Genomic DNA, 23,513 nt, shown 5'->3' on the forward strand with positions numbered 1-23,513 from the left:
GGTTGCAGCTTCCATTAGTTATACAGGGTAGTGAGAGCCCATGATAAAAATACATGGTGGAAGTGAAACCTGTGGAAGCTGACTGCCGTGGTTGTTTTCTGAGAGTGGAAACAAGGCCTAGAAAGACTAGGAGGTTTCTTGTTGTTATAGGTTGAGCCTGGAGTGGAATAGACCCAAACCAAGTTGCAGGGAAGATGGCAAGGCACAGACCCAAGAAAGGTGTGTGTGCGTGCATGCATGTGTGTGTGTGTGTGTGTGTGTGTGTGTGTGTGTGTATTGAGGGGGTGGGGACAAACCATCAACTAATCCTTTGGCTACAATAGAAGAGAGATGAGGACTGCTTAAAGATTTGAGGGTCTGCAAAGGTGAAAAGATTATTTGAAGCAAAAATCGAGAAAGTTTGAGAAGGAGAGAGTAAGCTGAAAACATCTTTGGATAATTTAGAATAAAATGAGCGTATCTTGTTTTATTTTTCTTTTTACTTAGTTCATTTGCTGTGGTGGAATATTATATACATTCAATGGAATTTTGTATTAGGAAAGTGTTGAATGCATCAAAATTTCCACATGGGCCAATGCCTCATACATTAGGGCATTTATGGAGTGAGGGTCAGAAATATGTACCCAAAATTGCCTGTTTCTTAGTTCACAGTTTTATCTTCTCCATCATTTCTGTTATGGAGCCAATGTTCTCTCAGATTTGGAATGCTTTCCTCACTTTTGTATTTATTTATATATATAAAACACAAATTAATGAAACTCTTTCCAGACACATAATTCCAGGAATTTCTTATGCCATTGTTATTAGTCTTTTGATAAAATTTTCTAATTAAGTCAGTGTGACACTCAGTTTACTTCAGAATATCCTCACATGTTCGTTTTGTGTGCAGTTTACCTTAAAAGCAACACAAAGAAATCAGTTTCACCTGCCATTAGAGGCATTTAGGTTAGACTGGGAGAAGAACTCCCAATCTGCAGGAACCTGGCTGAACTGCCATGCAGGAAATTTAAAATCTCCCATCTCTAGAGAATACTAGAAAAAAGCAAAATAATCAGTCACGTACAGGGTTGCCCCTTTGAAAATAATCACATCCAGGAAAATCCTCTGTGCTTGACATATTTTCATGATCTTTAATTCTGTATTGCTACACTGCCCCATGACTTGGCTCAGAGAGCATAAGCGTTTTCACAGAGTAATGTGGAAGACTTTGGGGTATCTGTCCAATCCCCAGCCCCCAATCTGTGAAAACTGATTCCTTACCAGCACTGAGACAGGCCCTATAATTCATGTTGTGCCATGTGGTCCTGCTGAGGTCCGTCCATCACCACCTTGCCCAGGGCTGATTGGAGTGGGATGCCAACCCAATCCAAGAGATGCTAGCCACATTCTCTCTTCTGGGGAATGGCACTGGGGCTCAGGGAGCAGAACAGCCATGGTTAAGAGCACAGGCTCTGGAGTCAGGCTGCCTGGATTTGAAACTCATATCTACTACTCATTTGCTATGTAAATTTGGACAAATCACTTAATTTTTCTGCCTCAATTTTGTTATCTGTAAAGTGGGGATAAACCTTATAGGTTGACTATGAGGATTAAATGAGTTAATTCAACATGCAAATTACTTAGATAGAGTCTGGAACATGGTAACACTCTCTAAGGGATAGCTAATTCATGATCTTGGCTGGTCACTTGAGGCAAGTGACTTTGGAATGGGAGACGTCACTGTGGAATGGTCCTCTTCAGCCTTGGACCTGAATAAGGAGAGAAATCAAGTTTGGGATAAGATGAGAGAAGCAGAATGGAGTGAGAAGGTAAAGCAGGAAACCAGAAAGGCAGACAGCTGGACAGATGGAGAAGGTGCCTTGGCTCTTCATGGCTTTCTGGCTCCTGTTCTGGCCTCTCCTATGACTGAGCTCCATTTGGCCTGTTGAGTTCCATGAGACACTCCTGTATCCTTATAAGAAATGTTGCTTTTTTGTTTTACATGTGTTCAAGTGAGCTTCCATTACTTGGAACTAAGGATCTTTGGCTTGGAGAGTTAGGTATATCCTCAGTTCCCCTTGAACACACGTTTCCGAGAAACCAGAACAGAAGTTAAACTTTGAGAGAAAGGTATTGCATGTTCTGTTTCTCTTAGGGTCATTCCTCTTTCTCAGAGTAAGAGATTGCCACCGTTTTGACTTATTTTATTCTTTTCAAAGAACACTCATGTTCTCCATTCACAACTTCTAAACAGAGGGACTTTTTCAACAACCAAAACTCACTTTTCTTCTATATAAAAATGACTTTAGAGTTGAGTGAGCCAAATTTCTCATCTTCTAACTGTTGCATTTGGCAGTCCAAAAAATAGCGTCCTCTTCCTCTATCTTGGATGGTAGGAGAGCCCAGGCAGCAGTGGGATGCAAAGCTCACACATTATTTGGTATTTTCCACTGCCAAATCCAAGTCCTCAGACTCAACCCGCTAAATCCTTTGACTTCAGTCATGAAAAATGACACACATTACCATACCTCATAACACATCTTCTAAAACCTTTCCAAATAACCAGCCGGCAGGGCAGCATTGCCAGCCTCACCACAGACACCATCATTTTTTCCCCTCCCTGTCTGGCTCTTGAGTTTTTGGAACAGAGATGAAACTTAACTTCCCAAGCAAAGACGGTTTACTAGGCAACTTAGGGCAAGTAATTAACTCACACACCATAAGGTGCCACAGAGCTGTTTGCAGATCTCTTCCAAGTTTAGATTTTTTTTTTTCCCCAGAAACTCACTCTTTTCTCTAAGAACCCACAATCACTTACCACTGAATGAAGGAGCTACACATATTATGAAAGTAAAATACTTAAAGCCTTTTCAGGGATGGTCAGACAACCTCATAAATCATGTTCTCCCCACGGGTGAGTTTGGGATGGGAAGGTCATGTGTTGACACATTTAGAAGCCATTGGGGTGCTGTGGTTTCACAGCTAGGAGGGAAACTTGAGCTTGTTGAAGTTGGAGCTTACTTGTATTTTTATTTATTGAATTAATGAAATCTTGGCAAAAAACTGTGCTTTACTTTAGGCAAATGTGAAATTTTTTTTTCTTTGCCCCCCGCCTACCTCATCTCCCTCCCTGCCCCTCCCAAATACATTTTTATAAATGCTTCAAACACTAGAAAAGCTTCCTGGGCAGCCAAACTGAACCTTAATAAAATCAAGATGAACCAATCAATATGGGGAGATGTGGCTTCCATTAAAATTGACATTTGGGTGTTAGAAGAAGAAAGGAACAGCATGAAAGTAAATATTTTGAAGGTGTTTACAAGGCTGCTGCATCCTAAGTGTTTGAACATTTATCAATCCATACGTAGCCTGCAAAAACCATAGATCACCAGAATCTAGCCAGCTCAGCTCCCGAGATTTCCTGTACCATTCTCGTTGAATGTGAATGTGTATGCATGTGCATGTGTGTACGTCCTAATGATTCAACAACAACAACAACAACAACAAAAATCATCATCATGACTTAGTACAGAAGTTTGCAATCCCAACTATCAGCTAGAATCACCTGGGGAGTTTTGGGAAGCCCCCAGGCATCTGTACTTCTTAAAAGCTCTCTAGTGTATCAGTTATAATCCCAGCAGGAAATCACTGACACACTCAAATTGGGTAACTTGAAAAAGGTTTAATAAAAGGACTCTTTACAGAGGTACCAGTAGGGTGGAGGGGAACCAGAAAGGATATTCCAGTACCTTGGGGCTGGGAACAATGGGGTACTGTTTCACCCCTAGTCTGAATGAGAGAAGGGTGGGAGTAGCTATCAGAACCCAAAGAGAGGGCAGCCCAGTGGAGAGGGTCACCTAACAGGGAAACAGCCAACCACTGGTAACCCCATAGGAAGTCAGCCAGGGAAGGGCTATCACAACCACATTATCCTTCCCTCTTCTGCCTCCGGCTGGCGCTCCTCATTAACTGAACCCAGCTAGGAGCCAGGAGCAAAGGGAGCCTTTTGAAGCAGCCATAAAGTTTGGCTCTCCTCCATCCAGGACAGCACAGGGCAGAAGAGAGTGGAGAGTGGATCTGGGGGGAAACGGGAGCAAATCATGCAACCAGATTTAAGATGCTCTGGTCTTCAGTGGAACGGGCATTGTGATAGAAGTCAGAAGTCTCAGGTCTAGTTCCGGCTCTGTGATTTGGGGAAACACAAGCCACTTGTCTGAGTCTGTTTTCTCAATTGAAATACAGAGCATTAGGCTAGTACTTTGCTCATATACCTCAGAGGCCTCTTGGGGTAGGAAGATGGAGAGACCAAATGATGGGTTCTAGCCTCATTCCCTCTTGCAGTCCATAGTAAGTAAGTCAATCACGTGCTAAATTTCTTTGGGGAATGCCAAATTATTTCTCTTAGACTTACCGTATGCATTTTTAAGACAGTGAGCATCTACAGACTACTGTGTACGTTCACAACCAAGGGAGAAATTGTGTGTGTGTGTGTGTGTGTGTGTGTGTATACCCTTGTATAGGAAGGTATTTTTAGAGTTGAGAAAATTGAAACTTAAAGAGTTTAACGTTAACTCGCTCATGCTAAAGAGGCAAATATATGGTGGAGTCACCAGGCAAACTTATGTCTGTGTTATTCCAAAAACGATGCCACCAAAGGACATGGAAAAAAATTTAAACCTACTTACACACAGACACACACTCTTACATATATGTATTTTAGCATGTCTCATTACCTTCCCCAGGTTTAAATCTCTTGTCCTTCTGCAGACTGTCCTTGCCAGGGTCCACTTCATCTTCTGATCTTTCAACAGAGGACGAAAGACAGACCATGTGGCAGATGAGCAAAACTACTATCATTGGATTTATGCAACATTTGAAATAGATACCCATCTCCATTCTTCCCAACCTACAAAAGAGTATTATTTTAATAATAAGTAAAGATGCAGATTTTGAGAGATTTATTCTCTTACCCCGTGACTGCCAGGTTTTTTCAATGGGAAATTGGGCTTTTGAAACCTCTTTCAGAAGTTCATGTGTTCACAGTTCAGAGAAGAGAGAGGTCAGTGAGGAAGAACAGTCACAGATGCTGTGGAACTTCAGCGGGTCTTGCAGGATGTGGCTGAGAATGTTCACAACCGTTCTGTGTAAAGTTCGGTAAGCCCAGTCTTTGTCCCACTAAAGGAATACCAAATATAACCCTAGAAATGTAGCATTTAGAGTGTATTTTCCTGTGTCTTTTAAATGGCTGGACCTCAAATACCTCATTCCGCAAATATTTATACGATAATAACTATGTGCCATGCTAGGTAATACGTGATGGGGATTAATGATGAAAAATACATTTTGTTAAAAATAGTGGTTGTTAAAACACAGTGAGGTAATTGGCATATTGTGGACTTAGTATAAAGAACAACACGAGTAGAAAACAAAGTCTTTTTTTCTTCTTGGCGTAATAAGGGACATTTTCATTAGGAGGTATGCGTGGAGCTGAGATTTGAAAGGTGAATGAGATTTTACCTGATGGACAGTGAGTCCGTTTAAAGGACATTGAAGGCAAAGGGAACTACATAGGCAAAGGCACAGAGGTATGAAATGGGGCAGGCGATTTAAGGACTAACAAGTAGTTCAAATGTCTATCATATAGGATGCAAATAGGGCAGTGGTGGGAGTAGAGCTGGCTTGGTAGATGGCAGTCAGATGATGATAGATAATCATTGGCAAGTTAAGGAGTTTATATTTCATCCTGTATTTTCCATGATTTTCATCTATTTTGCACTTATGCCCATGGATACAACCATGCAGGGTGTCTACATGACATTATGCTAAACACAGCACATCTTCCCAAAGAACCAATTTTACTCGAAATGTTAGAGGAGATTTTTTCTAATGTATTTATTCGTACACTCTGAGATTATTGTGATATATACCATCTTTTCATTAAAGCTAGGAGAGTAAAACACATTTATATGTGGTAGTTAATAAGAAAGTTTCATATTTTTATGTCATGAAGAACTCAGTAGGATTAGTGCTATAGCTGAATCATGGTAACCAGGGTAAAAAAAATGAAATATATGAATGTCTGTTTGTTTAAGGAGGTGGATTGGGATTTTTTGGTGAACAGTAAAGACTGGCAGAGCTAGTTTTTTCAATTAGGAATTAGAAATTTTTGATGAAGGAAAAAAACAGGCTTTTACAAATCTGTCCAACTTCTCTCTCTGTTTGTCTTTCATCAAATATTTTATCAACATTTAACTACTCTTAGTCCCATTTGGATGGAAATGACTGTCCCAGTAACTCAGAGGACCCCCAAATTAAGGGAGAGGACACTATAAGCAATTTTAATGGCATCCTTAATATACATTTGTAAAGTATAATTTTAAATATATTTTTCACCAGAAAGCATAAGCTTGAATCAAGGAAATATATGAGAGAAATTTGAAAAGCTAAAATCACTGAGAAATATGAAAGACTCTTCAAAACTCTGCACAAGGAATTTGACAATGAAGAAGATAATAGCAATCTGAAAAGTATAATATGCACTTATATGATTCTTTAAAATGATGATGGATTTATTATTGTGAAGATAAAAATTAGCATAAACCTTGGCATTTCTTATGATAGAAAAGTATCAATTACAATATCAGGACAAATAGCTCTTAAGGAAATCTCAAAAAGAGATACAGTATACTGATAAATGAGCAATAAATCAGGAAGATATATCAACAATGAGTATATTTGTATCTAACAATATAACTTTTGCATATATAAATGACAAGTGAGAGCACCATAGAAGAATTAGATATTTTTTCTGTGAACTAGCAGATACTCAGTTTATTTCAAGTTGGAATAAGTTAAAGGTAGGCATATAATATTCTCTATGTTTTTTAAAACAAGACTTTATTAAAACAAAACAAAAAACACATACATTTCTCTCTCTATAGAAGAATCTGATTCATTTTAGACATAGAATTGTTGGACCAGACCTGGGGACTATTTTACTTGGAAAGGAAATTTGAGGGGGGTCCAAGATGTTGGCATAGGGAGACCCTGAGCTCACCTCCACCCACAGAAACACCGAATCTACACCTACATATAGAGCAATTCCTCCTGGAGATCTGAGGGCTGACAAAAGAACTACTGCACATAGAAGGACCACGTAGAAACTGGTAGGAAAGATGGAGACACAGTACCTATGGGAATCCCACCCGAACACAGTGCCCAGAAGTAGGGAGGGATATTGCTAAGAAGCGCAAGTGCAGACTCACCCACCCTGGGACACAGCAAAAAATCAGCCGTTTAAAGGGCACCTAGACTATATGGGAAAGCAATCTGTTTACTAACTCTAGAGCTCCTGCCAAACAGAACTGCTGGGGGCCTCTTCAAGGTTGGAGGTGTCTGTGAGTGCCATTATTTGAGGCCCCCTGGGACTCCTCCTGACCCATGCCCACTCCAGCTCCAGCCATCCCATCAAGGTGGCCTAGGCCCAGGGACTGCCCCCAGCCAGTGTCCACTCCAACCCCAGGCACCCCACCATGGTGCCTTGGCACAGTACTCCCCAAGGGCTGCCTCTGGCCCAGGCCCATTCTAACTTCAACTGCCCTAAAAAGGCAGCCTTGGGTGCAGTGCTCCCCAGGGACAGCCCCTGGCTCACACCCACCCCAGCTCCAGCCAGCCTGCCAAAGCCACTAGGTGCAAACAGTCTACACAGGGGATGGTCTCACACAAGCCCACTCCTTCAAGACCAGGAGAGATAGCTGTTTCGGCCTATTCATAGAAACAAAATATAAGAGTCAAACAAAATGAGACAAAGGAAAATGTTCCAAACAAAAGAATGAAATAAAACCCCAGAAGAAAACCCTAATGAAACAGAGATAAGTGACTTACCTGATAAAAAGTTCAAAGAAACGTTCATAAGGGCACTCATAAAACTCAGGAAAAGAATGCAGGGACTCAGTGAGAACTTCAACAAAGACTTAGAAAATATAAGAAAGAACCAATCAAAACTTAAGAATACAATAACTGAAATAAAAAATACACCAAAAGGAATCAACAGCAGAGTAGATGATACAGAAGAATAGATAAGTGATCTGAAAGATAGAATAGTGAAAATCACTCAATCAGAACCGCAAAAAGAAGAGTTTTAAAAATGAGAGTTTAAGGAACTTCTGAGACAACATCAAGCACACTGACATTTGCATTCTAGGGGTCCCAGAAGAAGGAAAGAGAGAGAGAAAGGGACAGAAAGCTTCTTTGAAGAAATAATGGCTGAAAATCTCCCTAACCTGGCAAAGGAAATGGACATTCAAGTACAGGAAGGTGAGAGTCCCAAAGAAGATGAGCCCAAAGAGATCCACACTAAGACGTATTATAATTAAAATGACAAAATTTAAAGATAAAGAAAGACTCTCAAAGGCAGCAAGAGAAAAATAATTGCATACAAAGCAAATTCCATAAGACGTTTAGCTGTTTTTTCTGCAGAAACATTACAGGCCAGAAGGGAGTGGCAGGATTTATTTAACCTGCTGAAAGGAAAAAACGTACAACCTAGAATTCTGTATCTGTTACTAGGTAATGATTCAGAATTGAAAGAGAAAGAGTTTCCCAGACAAGCAAAAATTAAAGGAATTCATCACCACTAAACAAGATTTATAAGAAATGTTAAAGGGTCTTCTTTAAGTGGAAAAGAAAAGGCCACAGCTAGAAATAAGAAAATATATGAAAGGAAAAATCTCACTGATAAAGGCAAATATATAGTAAAGGCAGTGAATCAGCCACTTAAAAAGGTAGTATGAAGTTAAAAGACAAAAGTAGTATAATCATCTATAACTACAGTAAGTAGTTAAGGAGTACACTAAATAAAGAGGTGTAAAATATGACATTAAAAATATAAAACAGGGCTTCCCTGGTGGCGCAGTGGTTGGGAATCTGCCTGCCAATGCAGGGGACGCGGGTTTGAGCCCTGGTCTGGGAGGATCCCACGTGCCGCGGAGCAGCTGGGCCCGTGAGCCACAGTTGCTGAGCCTGCGCGTCTGGAGCCTGTGCTCCGCAGCAAGAGAGGCCGCGATAGTGAGGGGCCCGCGCACCGCGATGAAGGGTGGCCCCCGCTTGCTGCAACTGGAGAGGGGCCTCGCGCAGAAACGAGGACCCAACACAGCCATAAATAAATAAATAAATAAATAAATAAATAAATAAATAAAAATTTAAAAAAATATATATATAAAACATTGTGGGGGAGTAAAAATGTAGTGCTTTTAGAATGCTTAAAAATGGACTATCAGCTTAAAATAGATGGCTATATATATGGCTAAATATATATGAACCTCATGGAAACCATGAATTAAAAATCTACAGTGGATAGATAAAAAATACAGAGAAGGAATCCAAATAGTACACTAAAGGAATCCATCAAACCACAAGGGAAGAAACTAAGAGAAGAAGACAATAACAGAGAAGAACTACAAAAACAAACAGGAAATCAACAAAATTGCAGTACGTACATATCTACCAATAATTACTAAATGCTCCAACCAAGGGTAGATGAATGGATAAAAAAACAAGACCCTTCTGTAGGCTTCCTACAAAAGACTCACCTCAGATCTAAAGACACACAGAGACAGAAAGTAAAGGGATAGTAAAAGATGTTCCATGCAAATGGAAAAGAAAAGAAAGCTGGGGTAACAATACTCATATCAGGCTATAACTTAAAACAAAGATTTTAACAAACGACAAGGAAGGGCATTACATAACGATAAAGGGCACAGTCCAACAAGAGGATATACCATTTGTAAACATTTATGCACCCAACATAGGAGTACCTAAATATATAAAGCAAATATTAACAGAAATAAAAACGGAGAAGCAAACAGCAATACAATTATAGTAGGGGAGTTTAACACCCCATTTACATCAATGGATGGATCATCTAGGTGAAAAATCAATAAGGAAACACTGACTTTAAATGACACACTAGGCCAGATAACTTAATAGCTGTGTATAGAACACTCCCTCCAAAAGCAACAGAATACACATTCTTTTCAAGTGCACAAGGAACATTCTCTAGGATAGATCACATGTTAGGCCACAAAAAAAGTCTCAATAAATTTAAGAAGATTGAAATCATATCAAGCATCCTTTTCAACCACAATGGTATGAAACTAGAAATCAACTACAGGGAGAAAACACAAACATGTAGAGACTAAACAACATGCTGCTAAACAACCAATGTGTCAAAGAAGAAATAAAATAAGAAATAAAAAAATACCTTGAGACAAATGAAAATAGTAATACAACTGATGCAGCAAAAGCAGTTCTGAGAGGGAAGTTTATGGCAATACAGGCCTACCTCAAGAAAAATGAAATATTTGAAATAAACAATCTAAATGTACATTTAAAAAAACTAGAAAATGAAGAACAAGCAAAGCCCAAAGTCAGTAGAAGGAAGGAAATAATAAGGATCAGAACAGAAGTAAATGAAATAGAGACTTTAAAAAATAGAAAATATCAATGAAACCAAGAGTTGGTTCTGTGAAAAGATAAACAAAATTGACAGATCTTTAGCCAGACTCTTCAAGGAAAAAACAGAGAGAGCCCAAAAAATAAAATCAGAAGTGAAAGAGTAGAAAATACAACTGACACCAAAGAAATACAACGGATCATAAGAGAAGACAATGAACAATTATATGCCAACAAATTAGACAACCTAGAAGAAATGGATAAATTCCTAGAAACATACAATCTTCCAAGAGTAAATCTTGAAGAAATATGAATAGACTGGTTGCTAGTAAAGAGACTGAATTAGTAACTCCCAAAAAACAAAAGTCCAGGACCAGATGACTTCCCAGGTGAATTACACCAAACATTTAAAGAAGAGTTAATACCTATCCTTCTCAAATTATTTTGAAACATAGAAGAGGAGGGAACACTTCCAAACTCATTTTACAAGACCTGAGACCAAAACCAGACAAAGACACCACCAAAAAAGAAAATTACAGGCCAATGCACCTGGTGAAAATAGATGCAGAAATGCTCAACAAAATATTAGCAAACTGAATTCAAAAATACATTAAAAGGATCATATATTATGATCAAGTGGGATTCATTTCAGGGATGTAAGGATGGTTTACCGTCCATAAATTAATCAAAGTGATACACCACATTAACAAAAGGAAGACTAAAAATCACATGATCATCTCAATAGATGCAGAAAAAGCACTTGATAAAATTCATCAACCATTCATGATAAAAAAAAAGCTCTCATCAAATTTGGTATAGAGGGAATATATCTCGACATAATAAAGGCCACTTATGATAAATCCACAAGCTAACATCATTCTCAAGGAACAAGACAAGAATGCCCACTCTTTCCAGTTCTACTTAACATAGTATTAGAAGTCCTGGCCACAGGAATGAAACAAGAAAAGGAAATAAACAGCATTCAAATTGGAGGGGAAGAAGTAAAACTGTCACTATTTGCAGATGACATGATACTTTATATAGAAAACCTTAAAGTCTCCACCAAAAAAAAAAAAGATTAGGACTAATAAATGAATTCAGTAAATTTTAAGGATACAAGATTAATATACAGAAATCTGTTGCTTTTCTGTACACTGATAATGAACTATCAGAAAGTGAAAGCAAGAAAACAATCCTGTTTAAAAATCACATCAAAAAGAATAAAATACCTAAAAATAAATAAACTTAACAAGGAGGTGGAAGACCTATACTGAAAACTATAAAACTATAGTTTTATAACTATAAAACTATAAAACATTGATAGAGGAAATATATAAAACTATAAAACTGAAAACTATAAAACATTGATAAAGGAAAACTATAAAACATTGATAAAAGAAATTAAAGATGATACAAAGAAATGGAAAGATGCTCCATGTTCATGGATTGGAACAATTAATATTGTTAAAATGTTCATACTACTCAAAGCAATCTACAGATTTAATGCAATCCCTATCAAAATACTCATGACATTTTTCACAGAACTGGAATAAACAATTCTAAAATTTATATGGAACCAGAAATGGATCCGAATTGGCAAAGCAATCTTTTTTTCTTTTTTTTTTAATTTTTGAATTTTATTTTAATTTTTTATACACCAGGTTCTTATTAGTCATCAATTTTATACACATCAGTGTATATATGTCAATTCCAATCGCCCAATTCATCACACCACGATCTCCCCCACTGTGGCTTTCCCCCCTTGGTGTCCATAAGTTTGTTCTTTACATCTGTGTCTCAACTTCTGCCCTGCAAACGAGTTCATCTGTACCATTTTTCTAGGTTCCACATACATGCGTTAATATACAATATTTGTTTTTCTCTTTCTGACTTACTTCACTCTGTATGACAGTCTCTAGATCCATCCACATCTCAACAAAAGACCCAATTTCGTTCCTTTTTACGGCTGAGTAATATTCCATTGTATATATGTACCACATCTTCTTTATCCATTTGTCTGTCGATGGGCATTTAGGTTGCTTCCATGACCTGGCTATTGTAAATAGTGCTGCAGTGAACATTGGAGTGCATGTGTCTTTTTGAATTATGGTTTTCTCTGGGTATATGCCCAGTAGTGGGATTGCTGGATCATATGGTAATTCCATTTTTAGTTTTTTAAGGAACCTCCATACTGTTCTCCATAGTGGCTGTATCAATTTACATTCCCACCAACAGTGCAAGAGGGTTCCCTTTTCTCCACACCCTCTCCAGCATTCGTTGTTTGTAGATTTTCTGATGATGCCCATTCTAACTGGTGTGAGGTGATACCTCATTGTAGTTTTGATTTACATTTCTCTAATAATTAGTGATGTTGAGCAGATTTTCATGTGCTTCCTGGCCATCTGTATGTCTTCTTTGGAGAAATGTCTATTTAGGTCTTCTGCCCATTTTTGGATTGGGTTGTTTGTTTCTTTAATATTGAGCTGCATGAGCTGTTTATATATTTTAGAGATTAACCCTTTGTCTGTTGATTCGTTTGCAAATATTTTCTCCCATTCTGAGGGTTGTCATTTCGTCTTGTTTATGGTTTCTTTTGCTGTGGAAAAGCTTTGAAGTTTCATTAGGTCCCATTTGTTTATTTTTCTTTTTATTTCCATTACTCTGGGAGGTGGATCAAAAAAGATCTTGCTGTGATTTATGTCAAAGAGTGTTCTGCCTATGTTTTCCTCTAAGAGTTTGATAGTGTCTGACCTTACATTTAGGTCCTTAATCCACTTTGAGTTTATTTTTGTGTATGGTGTTAGGGAGTGTTCTAATTTCATTCTTTTACATGTAGCTGTCCTGTTTTCCCAGCACCACTTATTGAAGAGGCTGTCTTTTCTCCATTGTATATCCTTGCCTCCTTTGTCATAGATTAGTTGACCATAGGTGCGTGGGTTTATCTCTGGGCTTTCTATCTTGTTCCATTGATCTATGTTTCTGTTTTTGTGCCAGTACCATATTGTCTTGATTACTGTAGCTTTGTAGTATAGTCTGAAGTCAGGGAGTCTGATTCCTCCCGCTCCATTTTTTTCCCTCAAGCCTGCTTTGGCTATTCGGGGTCTTTTGTGTCTCCACATAAATTTTAAGAATTTTTGGTTTAGTTCTGTAAAAAATGCCATTGGTAATTTGATAGGGATTGCATTGAATCTGTAGATTGCTTTGGGTAGTATGGTCATTTTCACAATATTGATTCTTCCAATCCAAGAACATGGTATATCTCTCCATCTGTTGGTATCCTCTTTATTTGCTTTCATCAGTGCCTATAGTTTTCTGCATACAGGTCTTTTGTCTCCCTAGGTAGGTTTATTCCTAGGTATTTTATTCTTTTTGTTGCAATGGTAAATGGGAGTGTTTCACTTAATTTCTCTTTCAGATTTTTCATCATTAGTGTATAGGAATGTAAGAGATTTCTGTGCATTAATTTTGTATCCTGCAGCTTTACCAAATTCATTATTAGCTCTAGTAGTTTTCTGGTGGCATTTTTAGGATTCTCTATGTATAGTATCATGTCATCTGCAAACAGTGACAGTTTGACTTCTTCTCTTCAAATTGTATTCCTTTTATTTCTTTTTCTTCTCTGATTGCCATGGCTAGGACTTCCAAAACTATGTTGAATAATAGTGGTGAGAGTGGACATCTTTGTCTTGTTCCTGATCTTAGAGGAAATGCTTTCAGTTTTTCACCATTGAGAATGATGTTTGCTGTGGGTTTGTCATATATGACCTTTATTATGTTGAGGTAGGTTCCCTCTATGCCCACTTTCTGGAGAGTTTTTATCATAAATGGGTGTTGAATTTTTTCAAAAGCTTTTTCTGCATCTATTGAGATGATCTTATGGTTTTTATTCTTCAATTTGTTAATATGGTGTATCACATTGATTGATTTGCGTATATTGAAGAATCCTTGCATTCCTGGGATAAATCTCACTTGATCATGGTGTATGATCCTTTTAATGTGTTGTTGGATTCTGTTTGCTAGTATTTTGTTGAGGATTTTTGCATCTATATTCATCAGTGATATTGGCCTGTAGTTTTCTTTTCTTGTGACATCTTTGTCTGGTTTTGGTATCGGAGCGATGGTGGCCTCATAGAATGAGTTTGGGAGTTTTCCTTCCTCTGCAATTTTTTGGAAGAGTTTGAGAAGGGTGGGTGTTAGCTCATCTCTAAATGTTTGATAGAATTCACCTGTGAAGCCATCTGGTCTTAGACTTTTGTTTGTTGGAAGATTTTTAATCACAGTTTCAATTTCATTACTTGTGATTGGTCTGTTCATATTTTCTGTTTCTTCCTGGTTCAGTCTTGGAAGGTTATACCTTTCTAAGAATTTGTCCATTTCTTCCAGGTTGTCCATTTTATTGGCATAGAGTTGCTTGTAGTAGTTTCTTAGGATGCTTTGTATTTCTACGGTGTCTGTTGTAACTTCTCCTTTTTCATTTCTAATTTTATTGATTTGAGTCCTCTCCCTCTTTTTCTTGATGAGTCTGGCTAATGGTTTATCAATTTTGTTTATCTTCTCAAAGAACCAGCTTTTAGTTTTATTGATCTTTGCTATTGTTTTCTTTGTTTCTATTTCATTTATTTCTGCTCTGATCTTTATGATTTCTTTCCTTCTGCTAACTTTGGGTTTTGTTTGTTCTTCTTTCTCTAGTTCCTTTAGGTGTAAGGTTAGATTGTTTACTTGAGATTTTTCTTGTTTCTTGAGGTAGGCTTGTATAGCTATAAACTTCCCTCTTAGAACTGCTTTTGCTGCCTCCCATAAGTTTCGGATCATCGTGTTTTCATTGTCATTTGTCTCTAGGTATTTTTTGATTTCCTCTTTGATTTCTTCAGTGATCTCTTGGTTATTTAGTAATGTATTGTTTAGCCTCCATGTGTTTGTGTTTTTTACGTTTTTTTCTCTGTAATTCATTTCTAATCTCATAGTGTTGTGGTCAGAAAAGATGCTGGATATGATTTCAATTTTCTTAAGTTTACTGAGGCTTGATTTGTGACCCAAGATGTGATCTATCCTGGAGAATGTTCCATGCGCACTTGAGAAGAAAGTGTAATCTGCTGGTTTTGGATGGAATGTCCTATAAATATCAATTAAATCTATCTGGTGTATTGTGTCATTTAAAGCTTCTGTTTCCTTATTTATTTTCATTTTGGATGATCTGTCCACTGGTGTAAGTGAGGTGTTAAAGTCCCCCACTATTATTGTGTTACTGTTGATTTCCTGTTTTATAGCTGTTAGCAGTTGCCTTATGTATTGAGGTGCTCCTATGTTGAGTGCATATATATTTATAATTGTTATTTCTTCTTCTTGGATTGATCTATTGATCATTATGTAGTGTCCTTCCTTGTCTTTTGGCAAAACAATCTTGAGAGAAAAGAACAAAGTGAAGGTACTTTCTCCCTGGCTTCAGACTATACTACAAAGCTACAGTAATCAAAACAGTATGGTACTGGCACAAAAAAGACACATAGATCAATGGAACTAGAATAGAAGAGCCCAGAAAAGAACACCATGTATTTATGGTCAATTAACCATGATAAAGGAGGCAAGAAAATATAATGAGGAAAAGAGAGTCTGTTCAAAAAACTGTGTTGGGAAAACTGGACAGCTACATGTAAAAGAAGGAAATTGGGATATTTTCTCATAGCTTATACAAAAATGAACTCAAAATGGATTAAAGACATAAATATAGGACCTGAAACTGTAAAATTCTTAGAAGAAAGCATAGGCAGAACACTCTTTGACATAAATCGTAGCAATATATATTTTTTGGATCTGTCTCCTAAGGCTGGAAAACAAAAGCTAAAATAAACAAATGGACCTAATTAAAAATAAAAGCTTTTGCACAGCAAATGAAACCATCAACAAGATGAAAAGATAATATACTGAATGGGAGAAAATATTTGCAAATTATATATCCGATAAGGGGTTAATATTCAAAATATATAAACAGCTCATATAACTCAATATCAACAACAAACAAACAGACAACCTGATTAAAAAATGGGCAAAAGGACTTCCCTGGTGGTGCAATGGATAAGAATCCACCCACCAATGCAGGGGAGACGGGGTCTGATCCTTGGTCTGGGAAGATCCCACATGCTGCAGAGCAACTAAGCCCATGCACCACAACTACTGAGCCTGCACTCTAGAGCCTGCAAGCCACAACTACTGAGCCCGCATGCTGCAACTACTGAAGCCCGTGCACCTAGAGCCCATGCTCCGCAACAGGATAAGCCACCAAAATGAGAAGCCCACGCACTGCAACGATGAGTAGACCCTGCTCACTGCAACTAGAGAAAGCCCACGTGCAGCAACAAAGACCCAATGCAGCCAAATATAAATTAATTAATTAATTAATTAAATTTTTAAAAAGGGCAAAAACCTGAATAGACATTTTTCCAAAGAAGACACAGATGACCAACAAGCACATGTAAAGATGCTTAACATCACTAATCAGGGAAATGCAAATCAAAACAACAATGAGATATCACTTCACACCTGTCAGAATGGCTATCATTAAAAAGACCACAAAAAACAAATGTTGACAAGGATGGAGAAAAGGGAACCCTAGTACACTGTTGGTGGAAATGAAGTTTAGTTCACTGTGGAAAACCGTATGGAGGTTTCTCAAAAAACTGAAAACTGAACTACCATATGATCCAGCAATTCCACTCCTGGGTATATATCTGAAGGAAAGAAAACAAATACACTAATTTGAAAAGATACATGCACCACAATGTTCCTAGCAGCATTATTTACAATGGCCAAGATATGGAATCAACCTAAGTGTCCATCAACAGCTGAATTGATAAAAAAGATGTGATTATATATATATATATGGAATATTACTCAGCCATAAAAAGGAATGATATTTTGCCATTTGCAACAACATGGATAGACCTGAAGGGTATTATGCTTAGTGAAATAAGTCAGAGAAAGACAGATACTTCAGGCTATCACTTGTATGTGAAATCTAATAAATGAAACAAATGAATGAATATAACAAGCAGAAACAGACCTACAGATATAGAGAATAAACTAGTAGTTACCAGTGGGAAGAGAGAAGGGGGGAGGGGTAAGGGATTAAGTGGTACAAACTACTATGTATAAAATAAATAAGGTACAAGGATATATTGTATAGCACAGGGAATATAGCCAATATTTTATAATAACTTTAAATGGAATATAACATGTAAAAATATTGAATCACCATGTTGTACACCTGAAACTAATATAATATTGTAAATCAGCTATGCTCCAATCAAAATATATATAATAAATAATTAAACAAACAAAGAAAAAGAATGGCCAAAATCCAGAACACTAATAGTACAATATCCTGGTGAGGATGTGGAGCTTCATTCATTGCTGTTGGGAATGCAAAATGATACTGCCAGTTTGGAAGACAGTGGCAGCTTCTTTTAAAACTAATCATACTCTTACCATATGGTCCAGCAATCTCACTTCTCGGTGTATCCCTATAGGATTTGAAAACTATGTCTACACAAAAATCAGCACATAGATGTTAAACATTCTTTTATATGTTCCTTAGCATTTTAGATTTTCTCTCCTACGAGTTGCCTATTTAGGGTTTCTTAGGGACTTACTGTTTATCTTATCAATTTATATGATCTAATTATACATCATAAAGACTGCTAATGTTCACCAATATCTAGTTCTACTCTTTCCTGGGCATGCAGCTAAGCTGTGTTTCCCAGTTCCTTCCCCATCATCCTTGCGTCTAGGTGAGACCATGGACCTGAGTGCTGGTCAAAGGAAAGTGAGCAAAAATATGTATGTCATTTGCAAACTGATCCCATGCAGTATCTCATGCAAACTTTCATGCAATAACTGTCTATCTGCCTCTATTTCCTGTTTGGTGTAAGTCAAGGATTCTGAGGATGTAGATAATGACAGATGGAATAGCCTAGATCTCTGAGTTACTGCTTGTAAGTGAGCCATTCAGGAGACCTGCCTCCTCAGGAACATCCACAATAGACTGTACAAATGAAAAACAAACTTTTACATAAATGCATTGAGATTTTGAGATGTCACAGATGTCAACCTTACTTACAAAAACAGCACTGATTTGTCATAAGTATATTTCTCTCCCAAATATCTAATCTTGTGTAAATAAAAAATATGTAAATTTTTTCCTTCCTTTATTCATTCACTCAACAAACATTTTTTGTTTGTCTCCTATGTTCCAGGCACTATTCCAGGCACTAAGTTTATAGCAGTGGAAGACTGAGACAAAAACCTTTACCTTTATTGTGTTTATATTTTAGGGCAGAGAAACTGACATTACATAATTAAGTAAAGTTATAACTTCATATAGAATAAGTGCCATGGACAAAAATAAAGTAAGGAAATAAATAAGGAATATCAGGATAAGGGTGACAGTTTTAAATAGTATGGTCTGTGAAGGCCTCAATGAGAAGGTGTCATTTAGGCAAAGATTGAGGGAGATGAGAGAGCTGTGAAGATATCTGGAGGAAGAATGATCCAGGCCAAAGAAAAAACAAATGTTTAAAAATCCCCAAGGCAGAAGCATGCCTGGTGCGTTCAAAAAACACATTCAAGGAGCCCAGTGTAGCTTGAACAGAGTGAGTTAAATAGAGGTGATTTCAAGACCGTGTGAAAGAGGTAAGGTGTGGGTGACAGACTAGTAAGGCCTTCTGGCCATTGTGAGGATCTGAGCTTTTCATCCGAGTCAGGGGAAGCCTTTGTTAAAGGTCTGACATGACAGGCTCTGGCTGCTATGATGAGCCTGGGCTGTGGATGTCAAAGGCAAAATAGAGAGGTCAGTTAGAAACCACTGCAATCACTGAGGTGATTGATGATGGGGCTTGGACCAGCGGAATTGCCTGCAAATGGTGAGACGTGGTCAGATTGTAGATATATTTTGAAGATAATAGTCAACAGGATTTCCTGCTCAGTCAGAGGTGGGGATGAGAAAAAGAGAGGACTGAGCACCTGGAAGAATGAAATTATCATTTTCTGAGATGGGGAAGGGGTCCATGCATGAGAAGGTCAGGAGTTCCATTTGGGAGGTGACAATCTATGATGTTTATTAGACTTCCAAGTGGAGATGTCAATTAGTCAGTTGGATATATGAGTCTGGAGTTCAAGGGAGAAGTCTGGGCTGGAGACATACATTTCCAAGTAGTCAACACTATCTGATATTTAGAGCCATAATTCAGGGTGAGATCACCAAGGGAGTGAGTGGAGATAGAGAAGAAGATGAAGGACTGAGCCTCCCTTGGGTCAGAGCTAACAGTCCATATGTTAACTTTGTCCCATATTCTGAGGGTTCCACTATTCTCTTAGTCAATGGAAGCTGGTATGGTGGAATCTACCATATACTCTGGGAACCATATTGGGAACTCCCTCAGTCAACTCCTGCTCAAGAGTACTCACTAAATCAAGGGTGTTTGCAAAGGTGTGGCTTTATCTGTTGTATCTCTTCTGTGATTTATTGTATTCTACAGACCCTTTGATTTATAATGGCTAAAAAAAAAAAAAAGGGATACGAGTACTGGCACTGGGCCTGCAGCAAAGAAACAAAGGCAGAATGTCATTCTGGGTGTTAAATGCAAATTATGAGGTCACTACAAGTGCCTTCACTGAAGTGACTGAGGAAATGAAGATAAAAGTTAGCAGGCAAAAGCTGAAACCCTTTGATCTTACGAAATGTGCTATAAATATCAATGCAGCCTGTGGGGATCATCTCATAACTGTAATCAACAGTGGCTCAAAGAAGCTGTGAGAGGACACATTTGTGACCTCAGGAGATTTAAAGAGCAAAGAACAGTGATGGCCAAGAACAAATTTCCGAAGGATGATGTATGGCTGATGCAGCAAGTGCTGCCTATTCTAAAAGCACAGCGTAACTTTCCTCCCGCCTCCAACAAGGTGTTAAAACACATGCCTATTATATTGATGACAAACCACTTTACCAGCTTGCCTTTGACTTTATCACATTTCCTAACGTACAGATATTTTACATTTTATGTAATCAAATCCATAGATATTTCTTTTCATTTCTTCCAGTGTTCTTATGCTTAAAATATTTCTCAATCCAATTTACTTCTAGGTTTAGATTTTAAGAATCACCATTATTTCTAGTGAATATTCCATATTCCATCAAATAGATGCACCAAGAAGCAGAAAGTTAGTTGTGTTGTTGTTTTTACTTTTTTTTTTTTAATAAATTTATTTATTTATTTATTTATTTTTGGCTGTGTTGGGTCTTCGTTTCTGTGCGAGGGCTTTCTCTAGTTGTGGCGAGCGGGGGCCACTCTTCATCGCGGTGCACGGGCCTCTCACTATCGCGGCCTCTCTTGTTGCGGAGCACAGGCTCCAGACGCGCAGGCTCAGTAGTTGTGGCTCACGGGCCCAGTTGCTCCGCGGCATGTGGGATCCTCCCAGACCAGGGCTCGAACCCGTGTCCCCTGCATTGGCAGGCAGACTCTCAACCACTGCGCCACCAGGGAAGCCCCTGTTTTTACTGTTTAAAGTTGAATCCCCCCTTTGGCTGTGAGGACAGCTCTTGCGTATGGGAAGGACTGGCTGGAGGCCCCATCCTGAGCTCAGATTCCCCCACCCCATGCGTTCTCACCCTCTCCAACTGGACCTTTCTTTATTAACATCCTTCTAGAAACAGAATGACCCCTGATGTGTTGGCGCTGTGGAAGGGCACAAGTTTTCACACCCATGAAAGGACTCTGTCTCTAGAACATCCTGACTCACTCGCCTTACACCCAGATTCCTGTTCTCTCCAGGACACTCACAGTTCCCCTGAGGTCTTTCTGTGGCTTGTTATTCTCAGTACTGACCACGTCTCACTGAATTTCAGGGTCCTGAGTGACCTACTTTTCTGAGGTGATAAACTCACCTGTCTGTGGCTAGGACTCCTGAATGGGGCCTGCCCTCTCCTCTGCTGAAGAGCCCGGGTGATGGCCGAGCACAGGGATGTGGTAGAACAAACTCCAGTCTCTGGTCTGAAGACCTGAACGACAGTCCTATTCCGTCCTGGTTCAGTATGTCACCCAGAGCAACTTGGGCCGTCCCTCTGGGCCTTGCTGTCCTCACCTGTAATGCACCGTCTCTAAGGTCCCTCCCAGATTAAAGAGTCCGTCATTCTTTGATTCAATATCATATGGCACTTTACATTCTCTTTCAGGGAAGGTGGAGTAAGAAAAGGTATTGCCAGAAAAAATATGGATTATCCTAAAAATATTGCTAGGGTGTCATTGTGCTCTGGTTCTGGGAGAGAATTATACACTAATGCTGTAAGGTATTCATTGTGTGTAATGAATTAGCTCCTCTCCTAGGCATCTAGAATGGTACTGATTAAATACCAGTCTTGAGAGAATGAGAATATTGTCATTCAAAACATTTTCTGTGTTCAGTGGCTCACATAAGGAACCTCAGTTGCAACAGTGACTCACATAAGGAACCTCAGTTGCAAAATTGTGTTAAACTTTGATGGACCTGATGGGGCTGGGGTTGTGTGTGTATGTGTCTGTGTGTGTGCCTTTGTGTATATATTGTGCAGGTAAGAGTTGAGATGGGAGGAAATTGCCTTTGAAATAAGCCAAAGAAATCCATGTGGCCAGTGAAGCTGGCCTCTGTGCTCTCTAGCCCCATAAACTGTGGCCCTAAAGTCCTGTGTCCTTCTGTCCATAGGCAAAGCCTGCTCTGGCCATTCACTCTGGGACTGCAGGGGTGTGACCCAAAGTTGTTTTCTTGGATACTGGATGTGAATGAGTGCTCCATTACAAAAGGGTGGGGAGGAGTATTTTACTTATTTCAGATAAATCTGGAAAATGCTGGGTTCAACAAATTTCTTTACTGGAGGACATCTCAGGGCCTTAGCATACTATATTCATTTTGTTACTTAGGAACGGGCTACAGCCACTTTTGTTAAATTGATAGTCTTTGCAGGTCTTTTGTTGAGAGAACCCTCATTAGACTAAAGCTTCTGGGACAAAAAGTGGAAACCAGTAAAGTTCCGTGTGAAGTGTCCCTGGATATTCTATATCTTTAGTCAGGATTAGAATCTTGAAGTCAATCTCAGAGAGCAAGTTTGGAAGAAATCTCTTGGCCAATAGAGGTTTCCTGGCTGAAAGCCCATCTATATGAGGGGATTGCCTTCTTTATCTGTAGGTAAGATTGGCCCTGCTTTCATCACTGAAGGTGCACATTGCCTGCCTTTTAAGGCATGCCCCACTCTTAATGCCATCCACCAACCAGAAGCCATTTTTTAGGTTTGCTTTGGAAGCAAACTCTAGTAGACAATGCTAAGTGCTTGCCTGCTATTTTCCAAAAGAACACTTGATCCTGTCTTCCCTAAAGGTGCAGGCAGAATACAAACATTCTACCAATATCCCAAGAAGTTGTCCCTACCCAAGGGCTAAAACTCTCAAAGGATGCCTCCATTAACCCCGACTTTATTGCATTACTTCCAAATCCAATGAAACAATTATAAAAACAAAAATGACTAAATAAATAAAGTGGGTGTAAATATATAAGCATTTCTATAAGCAAATCAAAGTAAAATCTTTAAATGATCCCTTATAAACACAAAAGCTGGATTTTCATGACTGTTATTTCTCTAGACACTTCCATGGTTTTTAAGAAAGTTATACTTCAAGGCCAAAATGAATAGAAAATTTTACCCCACTATCTTAAGAATCCAAAACCTTAATGGTCTTAACATTTTATTCATAAGGAGTTGTTCATAGTTGCTTGATCAATTGACTCAGGGTCCATATTTGAAATTATTTTATGATAAATTCTCAGATTTGTATAGACTTGTAAGAGCTAAGTTTTGAGAAGCAAAGGGTACCAGTAAACAGACGCATTTTAAAACATCTAACTTCCCTTCCCCTGACCAACCATAACCAAGACATTAAAGGGGCATTTGATGAACAATCGGGGAGCCGACCAAAAGGCCCAATTTCAGTTTCAACAAGTCATCAAATATTATATGAGTCAATTACATAAACACTGGAATTTCCCGACATCTGATTCCAATA

The sequence above is a fragment of the Eubalaena glacialis genome, chromosome 14 (genome assembly GCF_028564815.1).
Source record: "Eubalaena glacialis isolate mEubGla1 chromosome 14, mEubGla1.1.hap2.+ XY, whole genome shotgun sequence".
Classification (NCBI taxonomy): Eukaryota; Metazoa; Chordata; class Mammalia; order Artiodactyla; family Balaenidae; genus Eubalaena; species Eubalaena glacialis.